At 37.6% G+C, this 21680-nt stretch overlaps 1 non-coding gene across 1 annotated transcript; it reads right to left on the bottom strand.

Moving 5' to 3' along the window:
- Window positions 1–19401: 19401 nt before the first annotated feature.
- Window positions 19402–19508, bottom strand: LOC127133423 (small nucleolar RNA R71). Its single transcript, XR_007807400.1, has one exon. It is a non-coding gene; the product is annotated as a small nucleolar RNA R71 (small nucleolar RNA).
- Window positions 19509–21680: the final 2172 nt, after the last annotated feature.

Here is a 21680-nt window from a genome sequence, read left to right as displayed (position 1 = left end):
TCGATGACTGGCTACTTTTCCGTGGTTTTCTGCCTACAAACCGGTAGATGTAATCCCCTCCTTGCAGTTATCAGTATCCGGTTTGCGGTGTTGATATTCTTTTCCCCTCTGGATACTTGTCTTGATCAAGCAGTATTGTCACCATTGGGTCTTCCCCTTCTTTTTGGATACTTGCTCCGAGTAAGCAACTTTATCCTCTTTTGATTGGTCATCTTTGCATACCTAGTCCTGGTTCCGATGCCTTTCTTTTCGGTCGATTTATCCATTTAACAACCTGCAACCCGGTTATGGATAATCTTCCATGCGAGTGTATTATCTACGTTTTGACGGCTATAGATAATATATCTCGTGCACTCTTTGATCAATCTTTCGATTGTTATCCCCGAGTGGAGCGGGTCTCATGAAATACATCTCCAGCAGTGATTCTCCTACATATGGATTGGTTGGGTCGTCCCTAGTGGAGTAACATTTATTTCTCCAGCAGAATTCATCCTACCAGTGGATTGGACGAGTTTCCATAGCAGACCGATATCTGCATCCCCAGCTGAGTTGATTCTACCTATGGACTGCATGGGTTATCCCCCAGCGGAGTAACAGATATTCTCCAAGCAGAGTTTATCCTATCTGAGGATTGGTTGGGCCTTTCTCCCAGTGAAGTCGCTGTACCCTTCCCCAAGCAGAGTTCCCCGCAGAGTATTTCCTCAGTCAGAGTCTCCCCACAGAGTCGGAGTATCCGATCTTTTTGGCTCCCTAGCCAGGTTTCATTTCCATTTTGCATGTAGTGATCATTGCATCTTCAAAAATCGCGTAGCATTTCCATTCCTAAATGGAGCATTACGCCATAGAAAAATTCAAACATATGCATTCATGTGTTCGAAACCCCATCAAACCGTATCCCCTGCAGAGACGGATTTTTGTTCAACCTGTACAACGCATTTGCTACAGTTGCTCCAGTCAACATTTGGTGTTTATAATCCCCACAGAGGTTTATTTCCTCACCTGTTGGTGACAGAAAGTTTGTTTCTCCCCAGTGAGACCTCCTGCAAGTGTTCAGCCTAGCCCTGTCATCTTGAGAATGTCAGTATACCCTGTCAGCACCCGGGTGTGTTGTTTCTTTGGTGTCGGTAAACACCATCTTTCGGTGATTTCCAGTCATGCGTAAGTGTCTGGTCTTCTTTGGCGTCGGTAAACACCATCTTTCGGTGATTTCCAGTCATGCGTAAGTGTCTGGTCTTCTTTGGCGTCGGTAAACACCATCTTTCGGTGATTCCCAGTCATGCGTAAGTGTCTGGTCTTCTTTGATGTCTGTAAACATCATCTTTCGATGTTCGTAACGTCGTCCCTCCCCTAGTGAAGTTGCCTCCTCTCCGTTGGTGTCGATAAACGTCGAGTTTTTCCTAGTCATCCGGTGATGTCTAGTTGTGCCCTCCCCATGTGGACTTACCTCTCCGTTGGTTTTGATAAACGACAAGTTTTTCCCTTTCGTCCGTTGACGTCTGGTTGTGTTTCTCCTTTTCCCTTTCATCAGTAAATGTCTGGTTGATCCTTTTGGTGTCTGTAAACATCATCTTCCGATGTCTGTAAACGTCGAGTTTTATCCCATTCATCCGTCGATGTCTGGTCGAGTATTCCCATTCATCTGTAAATGTCTGGTCGATCTTTTTGGTGTCTGTAAACATCATCTTTCGATGTCTGTAAACGTCGAGTATTCCCATTCATCTGTAAATGTCTGGTCGATCTTTTTGGTGTCTATAAACATCATCTTTCGATGTCTGTAAACGTCGAGTATTCCCATTCATCTGTAAATGTCTGGTCGATCTTTTTGGTGTCTGTAAACATCATCTTTCGATGTCTGTAAACATCATCTTCCGATGTCTGTAAACGTCGAGTTTTTTCCCATTCATCTGTAAATGTCTGGTCGATCTTTTTGGTGTCTGTAAACATCATCTTTCGATGTCTGTAAACGTCGAGTATTCCCATTCATCTGTAAATGTCTGGTCGATCTTTTTGGTGTCTATAAACATCATCTTTCGATGTCTGTAAACGTCGAGTATTCCCATTCATCTGTAAATGTCTGGTCGATCTTTTTGGTGTCTGTAAACATCATCTTTCGATGTCTGTAAACATCATCTTCCGATGTCTGTAAACGTCGAGTTTTCTCCCATTCATCCGTTGATGTCTGGTCGAGTCCTCCCAGTCATTCATTAATGTCTGGTTACCTCTCCGTTGGTTTCGATAAACGTCGAGTTTTTCCTGGTCGTCCCCAGTTGGTTACCTCTCCGTTGGTCTTGGTAAACGTTGTTTTTTTCCCATTTCGTCCGTTGACGTATGGTTGTGTCCCTTCCAGTCATTCACTAATGTCTGGTTACCTCTCCGTTGGTCTTGGTAAACGTTGAGTTTTTCCCATTTCGTCCATTGACGTATGGTTGTATCCCTTCCAGTTATTCAAATAACGTCTGGTTACCTCTCCGTTGGTCCCGATAAACGTCGAGTTTTTCCTAGTTGTCTGTTGGCATCTAGTTGTGATTTTTGTTCCCATTCCCCATCGTTGTGATGTCTAGATATGGCCGTACCCTTTGAAAACAAAAACCAAAATATATACCCAGTAATAAATATCAAACCCCAGTGGACGTTTCCATTGGTGGATCCCTGTATTGTGCAAATTCTACGGTTCTTGGTATTCAATCCCTGTTTACCCTGAAAGTCTGACAGCCGTTGCTCTCATCCATTCGGGTTCCCAGCTGATTGAATAGGGGCAGCTGTAGCACCTCAAATTTGCACCCATCATTGTACATACATTTTCATATTAGGTCATAGCATATCATGGTCCATTGCATAGCATTGCATTGCCTCTTTTGCCTCAAGTGCAAGCCAATCAAGAAATTAGGTCAAACTGGTCAGGAGATCAGTCAGTCAAGCAAGCAAGCACAATTCTCAAGGAGCCAAGGCCCTAGGGTTGGTCCAACATGTTCACATGACTTGGGGATCCATTTGAAGTGTTTAGGTCAAAGATTGGATGTTCAGAGGTCATCAGTTCATGCACAATCAGTCAGAAACCCTAAAAGTCAACTGTTGGTCAACTGTCCATTTAATCAGTGATTTGATGAGGGAAATTGGCTTGAGAGGTCTCATTCATGTCCATATAGTCCTCATATATCATGTCAAACACCATCATGGAAGAATTTGAAGCCAGATCAGAAATTTCCAAAAATGGAAACTGGACCTGTAACTGAAACTTACCAAAAATGGAAAGTCTTGATCCTCAAACTTACATCATGATACAAGCTTCAAATGAATTTTTGCCCAACATGAAAGTTGAAGATCTTGTTCTCCCATTTCCAAAAAGTCCAAGAACTCTCAATTCCCATGTGTGGTTGGCAAGTTATGATCGAATCGATTTCAGAAATTCTTGAACTTCAAAAGGCCATATCTCTCAAACCATTTGGCCAATTTGGGTGGGGTTTTTTCCTACAAACCACATTTGATCCCCTCTTTCCAAAAATGTAACTTTCATGTACCAAAACTTCACCAATCAAAATGGCATTTTTGAACTTGCCTTAATTAATTTCAAGTGAGTTGAATTTTGACTTTTCAAAATAATCATCTTTTAACCATTTGGCCAATCAAATATGTTCAGAAATGTGGTTTTGGTCATGTTACAAAAGTCAAATTCGTGCAAGTACATAGCCATGCCTAACTTGCTTGAAACTTGGAAGAAAGTACAATTTCTCAACCACCACATCCCACAAATCCATGGACCATGCCTTGTACATCAAAACAGAAGATTTTAACCTCATTTTCTGTCATGGAAAACCAGCTGCAGCCAACATAACCAACAGAAAAAAACCTTGGCTCACTCATTCTCTCAAAATCACATTTTGGCCATTTTCTCAAAAGCTGTCCAAAACTTCCAAAGAGTTTGACATGGCCTTGCCTAAAGCAACATCAAACAGCAGATCAAACATCATTTTCTGTCAATAGAAGACCCTAGTTGCAGCAAAGAACCACAAAAACATCTCATTCTAAAAAAACTCATTTTTGTGCATTTCTCAAAGTCTGTCAACATTGGCCAAAAAACCAAAACCCTGCTTTGCCTAAAACAATATCTACTCATCATTTGGATTTGGTTGCAACCTTCAAATACCATCTGTATCAGCATCTAGCAGCACTGTTTTTGCAAAGCATCATCAATGGCAGAACTTGTTTGCAACCTCACCAAGCCATTTCAAGCCAAACATCAATCATCATCCATCCTTGGAGGACTTTTGCAGCATCTGTTTCGGGCCAAGAGGACCAAAACCACACTGTTCTTCCTTCTGCTTCAAAAATAAGTACTTTAGTTGCTTTTAGTTCCTTGTGAACTTTGCTTTGCTTTGCTATTTAGCAACTTGCTTGAGGTATAATCTCTTAATCTTCATGTAGTCTGGAAGACCTGGTCTGTTACTTGGCCAGGCAACTGTCTGAAGTCCTCCTTAAGAGGCCATGTTTGTGTGTGTTTAATTTTGTCCTTGCATAGAGTCAAAGACCTCCTAAGTGAAGAGGCAATTGGCAGAACCAAGGGATAAGCAACCTATCCCCTGCTATTCAGTGTGTCTTCTGTTTTGCTCACACCACTGTGTTGATGCATTACAGATAAAAACCCAAGATCTTGTGCAATTGTACAGTTGAGTCAGTATCAAATGTGTAGAAGGGTTCCCACTTTCTGAACCCACACATTCTTGTCTTGAGCTCTCCCCGGCCAGGGATAAGAGCTGTGAAGTCTTATCTTCACTCACCTTTCATCTGCTTCACCTTAGCCCCTCAATGGCAAGGTTAAGAGCAACATTCACCCAGTTCCAGAGGTTTGTTTGTTGAGGTTGATATGACCCCTCGACTAAAACCTAACCCTTGTTTGACTTGCTTCCTGTGCAAGTTAGGATTATTTGACTTGCTTCCTGTGCAAGTTAGGATTGCTTGACTTGCTTCCTGTGCAAGTTAGGTTGTGCTTGACTTGCTTCCTGGGCAAGTCAGGTGTGTGTGGCTTGCTTCCTGTGTGAGCCATGCCTGGGATAGGCTGGCTCCCTGTGCCAGTTAGCTAGAAACCTTAACTTAGGGATGATTTTGCATGATAACATCTAGGCTCGAGTCGTAGTCTCCCTAGTTGTGTCCCCCTCTGTTATCTGGTTAGGCTAGTCCTTTATCCCTCTGTAGGGGAACTACGTCGCCCTGATCCTCATACCAGATGAGGTACGTAGGCAGGAGATGAGCAGATCTCTCCGGGCGCCTGTGTCTTTGTTTTGTCTTGTTGTGTGCTTGGAAGCTGATGTAAGTCCATCGAGTGGCAGTTAGGTTCTAGTGTGCGTGTTTGGTTCGGATGCTGATGTAAGTCCAGTGATTGGCATTCAGGCTCCATGTTTGCCTTCTTGAGTGTGTTTTGGTTCGGATGCTGATGTAAGTCCAGTGATTGGCATTCAGGCTCCACGTTTGCCTTTGCCTGTGTTTGTTTGTGTGCGTGTCAGCCGAGCTACGAATGCTCTGATTCTTCTCTCGTCCGAGAAGATACGTATGCATAGGGTGCGATACCCTAGCGAGCACGTGTCGTTTCCCCAGTCCGAACTACTTCGACTCTGATGTCTATGCCTGATAGACTAAGTAGGCCCAGGATGCGATATCCTGCCGAGTCAGTCTCTTTTGTTTTCTTGTGTCTCTTTCAGCCAGTGTGTGTGAGTTTGAGCAGTGTTTAGCAACCATTTTTCCTTCCTTTTGTGCGTGGATCCCGTAGAGTACTACGGATGCGTAGGGGTGCTAATACCTTCCCTTCGCATAACCGACTCCCGAACCCATTCTCTTTGGTCGCGAGACCATGTTCTTTCCAGGTTTACTCTGAGCGTTTCCTTTCCCTCTTTTGGGATAAATAACGCACGGTGGCGGCTCTGTTGTTTCTTGTTTTCCCGCCGGTTTTTCGCGTGATGCGACAGATGTCAAGTAAAATGGTTCAACATTTTGTTGAGCAAATGCAGTCTGAATTTGAAATGAGCCTTGTTGGAGAACTAACCTATTTTCTTGGCATGCAAGTCAATCAGATGGAAGATTCTATATTTCTATCTCAAAGTAAATATGCCAAGAATATTGTTAAGAAGTTTGACATGGAGAATGAAAGCCACAAGAGGACACCTGCTCCTACTCATCTGAAAGTGTCTAAAGATGAAAATGGTGTCAGTGTGGATCAAAGTCTCTACAGAAGCATGATAGGGAGTCTGCTATATCTTACAGCAAGCGGACTTGACATTGCTTTTGTTGTAGGTGTATGTGCTAGATATCCAGCTGAACCAAAGGTGAGCCATATAAACCAAGTGAAAAGGATCCTGAAGTATGTCAATGGCACTTGTGACTATGGGATGCTATACACTCATGGATTTGAATTTGTGCTGTCTGGATATTGTGATGTTGATTGGGCTGGAAGTGCTGATGATAGGAAAAGCACATCAGGAGGATGCTTCTTCTTGGGGAACAATTTAATATCATGGTTTAGTAAGAAGCAAAATTGTATTTCTCTGTCTACTGCTGAAGCTGAATACATAGCAGCTGGAAGTAGTTGTTCTCAACTGGTGTGGATGAAACAAATGTTGAATGAATACAATGTCACATAAGATGTCATGACATTGTACTGTGACAACATGAGTGCCATAAACATCTCAAAGAATCCTATTCAACATAGCAGGACCAAACATATTGATATACATCACCATTTTATTAGAGAACTTGTGGAGGATAAGACTGTAGTCTTAGAGCATGTTGCTACTGAGATGCAGTTAGCTGATATTTTTACAAAGGCTTTGGATGCAAATCAGTTTGAAGTCCTGAGAGGAAAATTATGGATTTGCATTTATGAAGACTTGTAGCAATTAATATGGAATGGAAAAAGTAAGCAAATTAGTGTCTATGTGGCTAAAATAAAGCGCCCCAATTATGGTAAATCATCACCTTGTTTTGGAAATACCATCTATTCCGTCTTCACACGCTACCCCCATAACCTCACTACCTACTCCAACTCTTCCATCTTCCTGCTCGTTCTTCACAAACCTCTGCTAGGGCAACTGTACTTTTTCCAGAAAAACTCCAAAATGTCACAACATCAAGATACATCTGCTTCTATAAATACTAAGTCTTCTCAAAAGGTTAGTGCTCCTCCCATGGGCATTCCCGATGATGAGATTCTGGATGTTGTTCCTCTCCCTGTCATTCCCTGCGAGGCCATTGATTTGAACCAACCCATTGATGCCTCAGCTTCTGCATGCTCCAATCAAGGTAACTCCTCTAGTATTCCTTCTGGTTCAACTCCTGCCACTAATTCTAAGGAAGATATACACCACACTGGTCATGTTATAAGAGACCTAGTCACTAGAATCCTTAATGAAGGACACTCTGTGAAGGGAGTTTCTACTCCCCTTTCTCAAATGTACCCCTCTCCTGAGGTTGAACAACATAGTGGTAAGGATGGTGATTCCTCCAGTTCGGAGAAGGACTTGGTTGTTGAAGGGTTGTGCTCTCTAGGGAAAACCATGTCTGAAAAAGGAAAATTTGTGGCATCTAAAACTGCCAATGCTTCCCACTCTGAGAAGCATGATGATGCAAATGTTGTGATTGATCTAGAGGATGGTAGCACTGATGATCAAGAGGAAAGCTTACTTCATCACCTAAAGGCAAGTGTGGCTAAATGCATGAAGACTCGCAAAGGAAGATCTGTGGCTGAACTTATGTCAGCTAGGAAAGCTAAGAAGACTGTTGGTATTAGTCCCTCCAAATCTTGGAGCAAGGTTGAAGTGAAGAAGAGGAAGGTCAGAGATGATTCTGAGTCTGAAGAGGATGTTGAGGAAGATTTCCCTGACATCTCTCCTATGAAGAAAACCACTATTAGGAAGTCTCCTAGTAAAGTCCTTGTTGTTCATTTGGATAACATCTCCTTCCATCTTGAGGATGGAGCTGCGAAGTGGAAATTTGTGATTCAGAGAAGGGTAGCTGTTGAAAGGGAGTTGGGAAAAGATGTTGTTGATGTCAAGGAGGTCATGTACCTGATAAAAGTTGTTGGGTTGTTGAAGACTGTTGCTGGGTTCTCTCAATGTTATGAAGGTTTAGTGAATGAATTTATTATTAACATTCCTGAGGACATTTCTGATAAGAATAGCAAGGAATTCTACAAGGTGTATGTGAGGGGTAAGTGTATATCAATTTCTCCTACTATTATTAATAATTTTTTAGGCAGAGATAATGAGGGTGCTGGAGAACTAGAAGTTACAGACAATTAGGTCTGTAGGGAGATCACAGCTAGGCAGGTGAACGTTTGGCATGTTAAAAAGCATCTTCCTGCTGGGAAGTTGACTGTCAAGTATGCTATCTTGCACAAAATAGGAGCTACTAATTGGGTCCCTACCAACCATATCTCCACCATTGCTAATACCTTTGGAAGGTTTATTTTTGCTGTTGGAACAAAAGTGAAATTTGACTATGGTAGATTTATGTTTGAACAAATCATCAAGCATGCATTTACTAATGCAGTTAAGCTGCCAATTGCCTTTCCCTCTATGATCTGTGGAATTATCTTGAATCAACACCCTGGTATTCTATGCTCTAATGACTTACCTAGTAGAAGAAAACCTGTTATGTCTGTGCACTATAAATTGTTTGAAGGCAGCCATGTCGAGGATATTGTCATGACATCAGCCATGAAGAGGCCAGCCTCAAAAGTTGGAACTATTGTTGAGCTTAAGGAAACATGCAAAGAGCTAGGTGAAGGGATAAGGATAGCCACAGCTAGAAAACAATCATTGGAAACCTTGATTGCAAGCTTGGAGCAGGCTGAAGGTGAAAATATTGATCATGCTAATGTCAGTCATGAAGAAGAAGCTGGAGCCCACACCTCTACTGAGAGGTCTGCTAACCATGATGATACAAGTGGCAATTCTGATTCTGGTGCTGATGAAGCTGCAAGCTCAAGCTCTACTGAGTAGCTCCTTTGACTTTGGTTCCTATTGATTTGATGGTATTTTTTGCTGTTTTGGTGGATTTCCTTGTTTGTGGTATTACTTTGTTGATCTGTTTCTCAGCTTGCTTACAGCTGGTTATGTACTTGGTTTTGTAACCCTTTAACTTTTGATATTTCGATTAATGACTAAATAGACATTTATTTTGTCTCTTTAGTCCCTTTTGGCTAAAAAGGGGGAGAAGTAGCTATAGTTATAGATGATGTTTGTCTGATACAAATGGGGAAAACTTTTCTGGTGTGTATTGGTTTTGGCACAGGGGGAGGATTCTCTGTTCGTGTTCTGTCTGTGTGAAGCAGGTTGTTGCTTGTTGTGGTCTAGCTAAAGGGGGAGATGGTGTGTTCTGAGTACAAGCGCTTTGTTGCTTGTTGTGGTCTAGCTGAAGGGGGAGATGGTGTGCTCTGAGTACAAGCGCTTGTGTGTTTACTAGTTGTTACTTTTGCTAGTAATGTGTGTATTTTACTTCAGCTGTTGAACTGATACTTTGATTGATTTCTTGTGATCGTGTGATCTGTTGTTTGTTTTAGCCAAAATTTGCCAAAGGGGGGGTTTGTTGGGTATATGTATTGGCATCAATTTTGGTAAAACTTAGTGTTATCACTAGATGTCACGTGTGGTGTCTTGACATGTGATATCAGCTTCCTACAGGTTGTTTAATATGGTTGTGCAGGTTGTATTCAAGATGTCAGACCCGATGTTAAGACATGTGCATACAGAATATTCTGTCTGAATGTTATGTGTTTTGTTGTTGCACTTTTCATGCAAGTCTTTGTGTGCTTATGTGGAGATTGCATGCGTTATCCAAGGAGTAATTCTATTTAAAGCCAAAATATTCTTTTTCCCAAAGAGGAATGATTTGTTACTAATTCCTAGGGAATACGCGTTAAATAGGATTAGGGTTACATGTTGCCCAGGCCCATTCAGCAAGCTTCTATTTAAAGACCATGTAAACCCTGTGTGGTAGACATGAGAAGAAAATACAAACGTTGAAGTGAGTGAGTATTAGGGTTTAGCCTATTGTACGTTTGTGATTTGTGAGCCATTCATTCATCTTGTTGATGTGTGAATTGGACTGAGTTTTGGGTTGTAATTTATCCATTCTAAGCTTTGAAGTACGAGTGTTTTTGTTTACTTGATTGAAGCTTTTAAGCAAGATCAAGTGTGTGTCCTTGAAGTGTGTCTTCTTTCTTTGTAGTATTCGTTCTAGTATCACTGGTGTGATTGAGAGGGGGTGAGTAGGGTATCATATCTAAGAGTTCTTAGATAGAAATCACACGGGTAGAGATTAGGTGAAAAGACTGTAACTTGAAGTTGTTTACTGAGAGTCTTTGAACTAATTTTGTTTAGTGGATTTCCTTCCTGGCTTGGTAGCCCACAGACGTAGGTGTGTTTGCACCGAACTGGGTTAACAATTACTTGTGCCGCTTTTTCAATTGTTTCTCTGTTTTTATCCTGTTTATATTTCACTTGTTGTTCAGATATTAGTGTCGTGACATTACCTTCGACATCTCATATCCGATACCAGAATTTCAGCTTAATTGTTGTTGTTGTTGTTGAATATTAGCTATTTTATCAAATTAATTTTCTTAATTGATTAAGTGATCAAATAACGTTAAAAGTTTAATTAGATTTCTATTTAGAAATTAACCAATTAGTTAATTGAGTATGGACTCAAATAAGAGTAAATGTCAGTCTATTTTACAATAATGATAATTCTAATTGGCCAACACACTATATATAGACTATAGTCTCTAATATACCATACATAAGCATCTTATCTCTTCTCTCATCTGATGAGTATTCAAGACATTATGAGTATCGGTTTAGGAAGAACCATACAAGTCATCAAGTGTTTGTTGCTCGTCTCTTAACCTCTATGTCTCAGGATTACCGCCAAAAGAATTTTTCTTAATAGATTCAAATATTTCTAAAATCAACTTGTAGATCCTTTAATTTTATACATGTGTGTATGACTATCTAGTTGAGTATGTATATTTGATTAATTACTGTTGATTTACTTATAACAATTGGTATCATAACCAGTTAGATGTATGTTTATGATTATTATACATTTTCATAAAAATCATGTATTTTAAGGTTCAAGTCTGTACATAACATAAAAATAATTATGTATTTAATTTTTCAGGTTAAATTATGTGAATATTTTCTTGTACAATTATGATAGTTTAATAGTCATTTCATTATGATCAAATAAATATATAATTTGACATTACATCCGTAGGTATTGTTTATGGGAACGTTAAGACCTTATCAGTTAATTTGTTAAATTTAAATTGTCTAACGATTTTGGTTGAGTTGGTTGAAATAATAAGCCGTAAAAGTAATATTTGTTGTGTAAATTTGATTATATCATAATCACAAAAGATGTAGTATGTAATTGTTCATGAGAACTGTTATGGTAAATATGCGGTGATTATTAAGTCTATCCATGTGACTAGTTATTAATGTCAAAGGTGTTTATGCATACATGGTAATAATGTAATTAACACAACAATCTATTAATATATATTAAATCCAATGCATCAAACTATCTTGCGACACTTCAACTTCTTCTATGCTACGTCACTTATTTTCCTTTATAACATCTCTCAAAATTAATCTTTAATTTTCAAAAGGTCAAAACATATTGTTTCTCTTGATAAAAGGTCATGGGTTCGAATCCAAACAAATCCAAAAATACAATTACCTAATATTTGATTATTAAATTTATTTATTTCAAAAAATATCATACTAATTTACTCGCAATAAATTTATTATTACTCCAACTAAATATATTTTTCAAAATTTTAAAAATAAAAGAGATGAGATCCACACACTTTAAAATATTTTTTGTTTTTTTAAAATAATAGCAACAAATGAAACACTTGAAAAATACTTTTAATGTTAAAGTATATATTTCATAATTTTCATGACTAAATTACTCTCATTTGATCTAAAAAGATATTAGAGAATGCAACACTCTTATCGAATCTATATATTTATTCTCTATATTTTTCTTATCTTATTAAACAAATAAATTAAAGACAATCAAAAAGAATTCTCAATTTCTCATATATATATATATATATAATTTGACATTATGGACATAGATTTATAAAGCTATTGAATGCTTTATTCGATAATAATTGAAAAAAAAAATTATTTAAGACTAAAAATAAATATATGTCTTATAATTAAATATTTAAAAGAGAGACAAATATTAAAAATACATTACAATCAAAATAAAAAATAAATCAATTGGGATATCTTTTAAAATTATTTCAATTTGTAAAATTAAATCTTGTATGTCATTCTCAAGTTACAAATATACCGTTTTTATTCGTAATTAATTCATACTATTGTCTCACTAATTTATAATAAAATATTATAATATAAGTTTGTTGTTCATATTTACAAAATAAAAATTCTTAACATATATAAAACTCAATATGAAATAAATAAAAGTTAATTAATTATCGTGCATCGTACGGGTCTCAATCTAGTTATAATAATATTTAATGATCCACAATCGATCACACAATTTCAACCATGCATAATGTAATCCACCCTTTTGGACTAACACCAATATAATCAAACACACTCTCTCAATCACTCACAACACATCAAATAGTTTCTCAATATGGATCTCACTCATATTCGTCACATCATACACTTCTCTCCCACCTGTTACCGACCTCTGATAAAATTGTTAAAAACATTTCATCCTTGAAACAAAGTTATATCCCTCTATTTCAGCTATCCAACACTTCAAAGCTCATCACGAAATAATTTACGAGTTGAAATTTATGATCAAAACCGTGCACGAAGGTGTTACCAAAATGTTGTTGTTTTTCTGAAATTTTCAGCACGATTTTCATCTTCTCCAACCCCGAAAGTCCATGATATCATCACCAGAAACAATTTATCCCTGAAAGAAAGTTATATCCTTTTGTTTTAATTACCCAACACTTCAAACTATGTCTCAAATGATTTAAGAGTTGAAAGTTATGATCAAAACCGCGCACAAAAGCGTTACAAAAACGTTTTGTTTTTCTGAAATTTCCAACACAATTTTCATTTTCTCCAACTCCAAAAACGTCCATGAAATCATCACCAAAAATATTTCATGGTTTTAAACTCGATTATAAACATACCAATATCAATCACTACTTATATTCGTATAATCTCACCAATAAATTCACAATTTCATACCTTACCATAAATATAATCATTTTCTCAAACCCTTAACATACAACAAACATAAAATTTAGCAATAATTCAAAATTTATCATCAACAAATAGACACTCTTATAGGAATAGTTCCCCCATCCCCCTACCTTAGAATTTTAAGCTCCAAGCTCTTCTACAATGGTGGTCTTCTTCTTCTTTCTACCCTTGTCTCTTTCCCTAGCTCTCCCTTTTCCAATTCTTTCACGTACATTCTCAACTCTATGTCCTCTCCCCACCTTCTTATAAGTAGACCAACTAAATTCCTTATTTTTAATTTATTTTTAAATCTTATTATTATTATCACTATAATATTAAATCAAACTAAAAAATTAAATACTAATAATAATATCTCTCTATATATATTATATTTTCTAAATCATACCATTAGGCCAATTACCCAATAAAATAATAATAAAAGCAATACTATCAATATATTATTATTGTTATTTTAAATAAATATTAACTTATTTATAATTACTACTAAATTAATTTAATTAAATCTAATAGTAATACTATTAATCTCATTGTGTCCAACACCCCCTACTTCTCGTTAATTACTACCACACTCCTCACTTAAAATTATAATATTCTAGGGACACTACCTCATACCCAAGGCTCCCCTAGTACCTCAATCATTCAAAACACATACAATACAATTATATTATTCTATAAAATTAGATAATTCAAATAGGGTGTTACATCTTCGACCTCGGGTGTTACAACCATTCCCCGCCGTCTTCGACCACGGATGTTACACCTACTAATGTTATTATATGTTTATTGTTATTTTCAATGAATTCAGTTGCAACTGCTACTGCTCCAAATTTTATTGCTCAGATTAACTCTATCTCTATGCTGAGTTGGATGAATTTTAAGTCTTTGAAAAAATTTGTGGAGATTGTTCTTGGATGCATGGAATTAGACAAATCTCTTAGGTAAGACCGTCTCACCACTACTGTTGAGAATCCAAATGAAACTAAAATAGAAAAATGGGACTGATCTAACTGGGTGTGTCTTATGATGATCAAAATATCCATACCTGAAATGATTAGTGATTTGATTGCTGAAAGAAAAAACACTAAGAGGAACCTCAAAACTATGGAATAACTCTTTGCTAAAAATGATAAGGCTGAAACAAGTAGGACCTTGTACAAACTCATTTCAATTAGTTATAAATGTAAAGAGAACATAAGGGAGTACATCATGGAGATGTCTAATCTCGCATCAAAACTCAAGGCACTAAAGTTAGAACTTCCCTAGGATTTGATTGTGCATTTGGTTTTGATGTCTCTCCCAACACATTTTGGGCAATTCAAAGTGAGTTATAATACTCAAAAGGACAAATGGTCTCTCAACGAGCTCATATCTCACTATGTGCAGGAGGAAGAAAGGCTAAAGAGAGATAAAACTGAAAGTGCTCACTTGGCTACTATCTTTCAAAATAAAAGGAAGAAGGTTGCAGGATAATTTTCTCAAAAAATAAGGAAAAGGAAAAACCTAATGAGGACAATTACTTATTTTGCAAGAAATATGGACATAGGAAGTAAGAATGTTCCAAGTATGCCATATGGCGTGAAAATAAGGGTAAGTCTTACTTTTATTTGTTCAAAAATTAATTTAGTTTCTATACCTAAGGAGACTTGGTGGGTAGATTATGGTGCTACTATGCTGAAAGATTCGTCTATGTGGGACATGGCAGTAGAGTTGCAGTATAAGTTATAAGGATTTTTATGTTACTGTTAAAGATGGGTTTTCATTTGGATTTTATTGAGACTTTTGTTGCACCATCCATTAGATAGAATTTAATTTCTATTTCTATTTTGGACAAATCAGGTTACGCTTGTTTGTTTATAAATAATAAATTTAGTATCTCATATGATTCCAATGTTATTGGTTTTGGTTCTTTGAATGATAATCTTTATATGCTTGATATTGAATGTTCTTATAACAAAGTAATGCAAATTGAGTCACATGGTACAAAACAAAAATTAAATGAGAATTCTGCCACTTTATGACATAAGAGAGTACGACATATCTCTAAACATAGAATTGAAAGGCTTATGTCGGAAGGTATTCTTGGATCCCTTTATTTATCGAATTTTCAAGTTTGTATTCAATGTATTAAGGGTAAGTAAACAAACAAGACGAATGTCCATGTTGAAAGAGTTAAGGGTGTCTCAGAACAAATTCATATCGATATATGTGGTCCTTTCTCTGCATGTTCTTGGAATAGAAATTACAATATTTTATCATCTCCGTAGACGATTAATCGAGGTATGGCTACCTATATTTTATTCATGAGAAATATAAATCTCCGGACATGTTCTAGTCATTCAAAGTTGAGGTCGAACTGCAACTTGGAAAGAAAATAAAGGTTGTGAAATCCGACCGTGGTGGTGAATAGTATGGTTGGTATGATGGATCAGGGGAATAATGTTCAGGGATTTCGCTCTTTTTCTCTATGAGTGTGTAGTTTCTCTACAATACATAATATTGGAAAACCCAACATGAATAGAGTTGCATAATGAGGAAACTGGACTCTTAAGGATATGGTGAGAAGTGTGATTAGTCATTATTCTCTTCCAGATTCATTTCGAGGAGAGGCATTAAAGACCATGCTTTATATCCTTATTAGAGTACCAAGTAAAGTAGTAGATAAGAACCCTTTTGATCTATGGAATGGGAAAATCCCAACCTTAGGCACCAGCATTTTTTGGGATGTTCAGCTGAAATAGGGCCTTATAGGTCCCGTGAAGGTAAGTTGGACACAAAGACAGATAGCTATTATTTATCGGATACGTTGAACGCTCTTATGGATACAATTTTCATAATCTCATCACTAGAAAAAAAAAATTGAAACGGGAAAATCTAGATTCCTTGATTTACTGGTCAAAAAGTACAAGTGTGCATGTCACCCCTGCAAATGGAAGGGATGCTCATAGGTCTTAGTAGGTATATCACGTTATATGGTGGTTAGAGTTTTTCCGCGACAGCGAGATGTCCTGTGTGGTGGTGTTTATGGTGTGCTTTTTACCTGCTCATGTGAGGTGAGAGGTTGTGTTTATGAGCATGATGCTTTAGGATAAGAATATGTAAGGTGGGATATGTATATTTGTCCTATCACCCCATGTGGCAGAGGTATTTATATAGGGTTTTTTGGGCCTAGGGTTTAGCAAACCCTCAGGGATGAAAATTTCTCCATCGTGACTAGAAAAGATTGTTAACCACTTATTCTTCAGGGAGTATTTGATAAATCCCTATCCATTGACTAATGGGAGACAAATAGTACTATACACATCATCACTCCCATGGGCGAGCCTCCCCCTGGTTATGTTTGGATGTCACCCAACCGACAACACTACTAGGTGGGCACTGTTGGTGTAAGCCCTAAAGATCAATACTTTTGTACTTGTATCGAATTATTTATTGATAATAAAAAGCTTTTTCTTTATTATGTTTGTTTAATAAGTCCCTAGAATAGCTAGCCCGTTTAATGTATCAAGTGTGACTTAATCATGAGATCCCATTAAACATAAGGACATTATTCCTAAAGTATTCGTAGTCGAGCTTTGTTATGAAGTGGGATGACATTAAAGCATTAAGACTATTATGTATGTAGACTTATGATCACATCTCATGGATCATGGATCATGGATAAGGAGTTATCAAGTCTTAAATATAGGTATGAATATTATGAGTAATATGTATATTGGATTGACCCGCTATGAGAATACTACATAGAATATTAAGTGTCATAAGTGATAACATGAAATTATATCACATTTTAGGACTTAATTCAATTAAACTATATTATCATTTACTTTAATTTATTTCATTTTATCAGATATTGCACGGTATTTCCTTCCTATTTATCTCAGGTATCTATTTGAAGCAAAAGTAAAAAAAGGAAGAAAAGGAGGTGCAAAAAGAAGTTTCTGGAAACAAATAGCAAAGGCCAAGCCCAGCCCAAAGAAGGCACAGGCGTTGTGTCTGTGACGGGCGTCACAGAGGTTGTGACGAGCGTCACGCTATATGCACTTGTGTGACGAGCGTCACACATGGTGTGACGGACGTCACACCATTCCCCTATATTTGAGGCACAAGAAACGCTTCAGAGACGTTGAGAGGGAGTTGAGTCCTATTCCCACGCCCAACTATTCTGCATGTTGAAGACTTTTGACGCGGAAGGCAGTTGGAGGAGGTAGCATATAAATAGTAGCTTTTGGAAAGCTCAGGGTTCCAGACTTCCACGCTTTTTCCAGATTTTGCCGTTTTCGCATTTTTCTTCTTCCAGCAGCTTAGGCATATTTTTTATAGTATTACTTTGCAGAATTTTTATATTATTTTCCTTTTGCAATTCTATTTTCTTTTCTAGCTCTTAATTAATTTTTCGCACAATAGTTTCTACACCGGAAACTATTGTGTACCTTTTACCGGATCTAACCTTACGTTAGAATCTAGTTTTTTTATTCCTTCGTTTTATTTTTCTGCCTGATTGAAGAACTCAAGAACAAATCCAACCGGACTGTGGTGGAGTGTTCAAGACTGCCATTTAATTATTCAGGTTCTATATTTATTTGTTGAATTTATATATGCTTGTTTTTACTATTAATTTATACTGTTTGCCTGCAATGAGTCTGTTTATGCATGATATTTATTTAAGTCTGTTTAGCATGTCTGGCTAATTTATTTAGGTATCGGTATGTAAAGTAAGCGGAATGAAGGAATCAAAATTAAGTTGGTTTATCTAAAGTTTAAAATTAAAATCACTCTTTTTACGGTCTCAATTTACAGGTTTAATAACAAGGTTTTTGTACGAAAGTAAAAGACATAAAGAAGTTAAAAGCAATAGAGCGAGAGTTTGAGTTTTTGACTGGACAGTGTAAATTGGACATTAATTCTAGATCAGGGCGAGAGCAATTTTTAGAGTTAATTAAATTCTAACCTTTTTCAAAAAGTATTTTTAAAGATTGAATGTGAGGGCGAGAGTTAAGCATTTGAACTTAATTATATAACCTGAGTCAACAGAGCGAGAGTTTGAGATAAGGGTGTTTAAACGATTAGTGTTCTCTTAAAAAGAGTTTCTACGGGTTCTATTATTTTCAAAAAGTGGTTTTTGACTTAACTATAAGTGACAGCTACGTTAATATAAAATCATAGTTTATTCAACAGAGCGAGAGTTTGAGATAAAACTTTTAACCAATAGCGTCAACTGAAAAGATTTACTTTAAAACCAAGAAACCAACGAAGATTTGATTCCCTAATTACGACGAATTACATACCGATATCCACTTTATTGATATTTAATCTAGAATTTAGTTTAGTTTTAGCTTTTCCCCCAAACAATCAAAATATCATCTGCCTTAGCTTTACGAAGTAACCTTAGATAACGGTATATCGATTCATAAGTCCCTGTGGGATCGATATCTTTTAAAACTATGCGATAGAACTGTGCACTTGCAGTTTGTACCCTAATTCGACTCATAAAGTCGAGCGATCAAGTTTTTGGCGCCGTTGCCGGGGACTTTTATTTTAGTCGATATCGTAACTCTCCTGTTACGCTGTAGAGACTAAGGTTTTTCTTTTTCTTTTCTTTCTTTCGTTAATTTGTATGCCACGCACTCGCTCACAAGGCGAACCGTATTACTTACGAATCAACGATATCGAACTATATCTCCGAGTCTTACGACGAATTCGGGAATATCGTGCTGCAAACAATCTCCCTCCTGTGGAACTTCCTGATTTCAAAAATATTTTCCCTTCGATACCCGAGATGGCAGAACCAGCTCGTGCTCTTAGAGATTACGCCGCTCCATCGCAAGATGAACCACATTCAAGTATTGCTCCACCCGCAATCGAAGCAAATAACTTTGAACTCAAACCTTCACTGTTACAGGCAGTGCAACAGAACCAATTCTCTGGGAATCCTACCGAGGATCCTAACCTTCATTTATCCGTATTTGTCCAATACGCTGATACTGTTAAAGCTAATGGTGTCACTTCAGAGGCAATTCGACTTCGTCTTTTTCCTTTCTCACTAAGAGATAGCGCTAGAAGATGGCTTCAATCTCTTCCTTCCAACTCAGTCACCACATGGAACGAGTTGAAGAAAGTTTTTCTTGCTCGATATTTTCCGCCAAGCAAAACAGCTATGTTAAGAGCCCAAATAAATGGATTTAAACAGAAAGATAACGAGTCTCTTTTCGAAGCATGGGAAAGATACAAAGACATGATGAGACTTTGTCCACACCATGGTTTAGAAGACTGGTTAGTAATTCATACATTCTATAATGGTCTCCTGTACAACACAAGGTTAACAATAGATGCCGCCGCAGGTGGTGCGCTAATGAACAAACCTTATGCTGACGCCTACCAACTTATCGAAAGCATGGCTCAAAACCACTATCAGTGGGGAACCGAACGAACAATGGTGGAAAAACCTCAAACGAAAACTGGCATGTACGAGATAAGTAACCTTGATCATGTTAATGCAAAAGTGGATGCTCTGGTCCAGAAAATTGAAAGTTTAAATGTATCACCTCCAGCCACCGTAGTCGCCATAACTCAGAATTGCGAAGTCTGTGGAATCCAAGGTCACACTCCTGCAGATTGTCAACTCCTAACAGGAATCCAAGCGGAGCAAGTAAACTATGCTCAAGGAAGCCCCTATTCGCATACCTATAACTCAAATTGGAAGAATCATCCAAATTTTTCGTATAAGAGTAATAATGCTCTATACGCACCTGGACAATCTCCAAATCAAGCCCCAGCTATACCTCCGGGATATCAGAAGCCGACCCCATCTCCATCTAACAATAACGCCCCTAGGAAATCCAACTTAGAAATCATGATGGAAAACTTTATAGCTTCTCAACAGCAAACCAATAAAGATTTCTTAAACCAGAATGTACACACTGGCGAACAAATTAAACAACTAGCAAGCAAAGTAGATGCCCTGGCTACTCATAACAAAATGCTGGAAATGCAAATATCACAAGTAGCTAAACAACAAGCGCCTACTGCTGCCCCAACTGGTACATTTCCTGGCCAACCCCAACCTAACCCAAGAAGCCACGCTCATGCAATTATACTGAGAAGTGGAACGGAAGTGGAAGGACCGTCTGACCCAAGGATAGAAAACCAAAACTCTGAAAGGTCAACTGAAGAAAGTGAACCTAAGGAAAAGGCAGAGAGTAATGAGGAAACCGTAGAAAAGAAGGAACCTTATGTACCTCCTCCACCTTATAAACCACCGATCCCTTACCCTCAAAGGCTTGTTAAAACCAAAGATGCGGGCCAATTTAAAAAATTTGTCGACCTACTAAAACAATTGAACGTCACTATTCCGTTTACATAAGCTATTACGCAAATGCCCTCATATGCCAAGTTTCTAAAAGAAATACTTTCTAATAAAAGAAAACTTGAAGATAGCGAAACCGTCACACTTACTGCTGAATGTAGTGCTATAATACAAAATATGCCTCCTAAACTTAAAGACCCAGGTAGTTTTTCTATACCCTGTCACATAGGAAAATTTGTCATTGACAAAGCCTTATGCGATTTAGGAGCCGGTATTAGTGTTATGCCTTTATCCATATGCAAGAGACTTGAAATGGGAGAATTAAGACCAACTAAAATGTTTGTGCAACTAGCAGATCGTTCCGTAAAATATCCTGTAGGAATTCTTGAAAACGTTCCAGTGCGCATAGGTCAATTCTACATTCCAACTGATTTTATAATTATGGATATCAGAGAAGATGAAGTTACACCCATTATACTAGGAAGACCGTTCTTAGCAACCGCCGGTGCAATCATAGACGTAAAGCGAGGACGACTCACTTTCGAAGTAGGAGACGAGAAAATTGAGTTCATTCTTTCCCAATTTTTGAAAGCACCTGCAATAGAAGATACATGTTACTTCATGGATATCATCGATGAATGCATAAAAGAAACGAAGTTAGAAAAAGACAAATCATCTGACTACCTTGTAGAAGACAAACTTAACCAATGTTTAGCAATAACACTGGACCCTACGCAATGCCTTAAGAAACCAACCTTAGACCTGAAAACACTTCCCAAGAATCTGAGATATGAATTCCTAGACTTAGAGCTTGAACGACCAGTGATAGTTAATGCTGACCTAGGAAGACTCGAAACAGAAAAACTCCTGCATATCTTAAGAAAATATCCAACCGCACTAGGTTACAACATCACCGATCTTAAAGGAATAAGTCCTTCTATTTGTATGCATCGCATCATGTTAGAAGAAGACTGTAAAACTTCTAGGGAACACCAGAGAAGACTAAACCCGATCCTAAGTGAGGTAGTGAAGAAGGAAATAACCAAGTTATTAGAGGCAGGTATCATATATCCTATATCTGATAGCAAATGGGTTAGTCCTGTACACGTAGTACCAAAGAAAGGAGGTAT

Source organism: Lathyrus oleraceus, chromosome 3 (assembly GCF_024323335.1).
Source record: "Lathyrus oleraceus cultivar Zhongwan6 chromosome 3, CAAS_Psat_ZW6_1.0, whole genome shotgun sequence".
Taxonomy (NCBI): domain Eukaryota; kingdom Viridiplantae; phylum Streptophyta; class Magnoliopsida; order Fabales; family Fabaceae; genus Lathyrus; species Lathyrus oleraceus.
The sequence above is the reverse complement of the archived record's forward strand: the minus strand, read 5'-3'. Positions and strand labels throughout refer to the sequence as shown.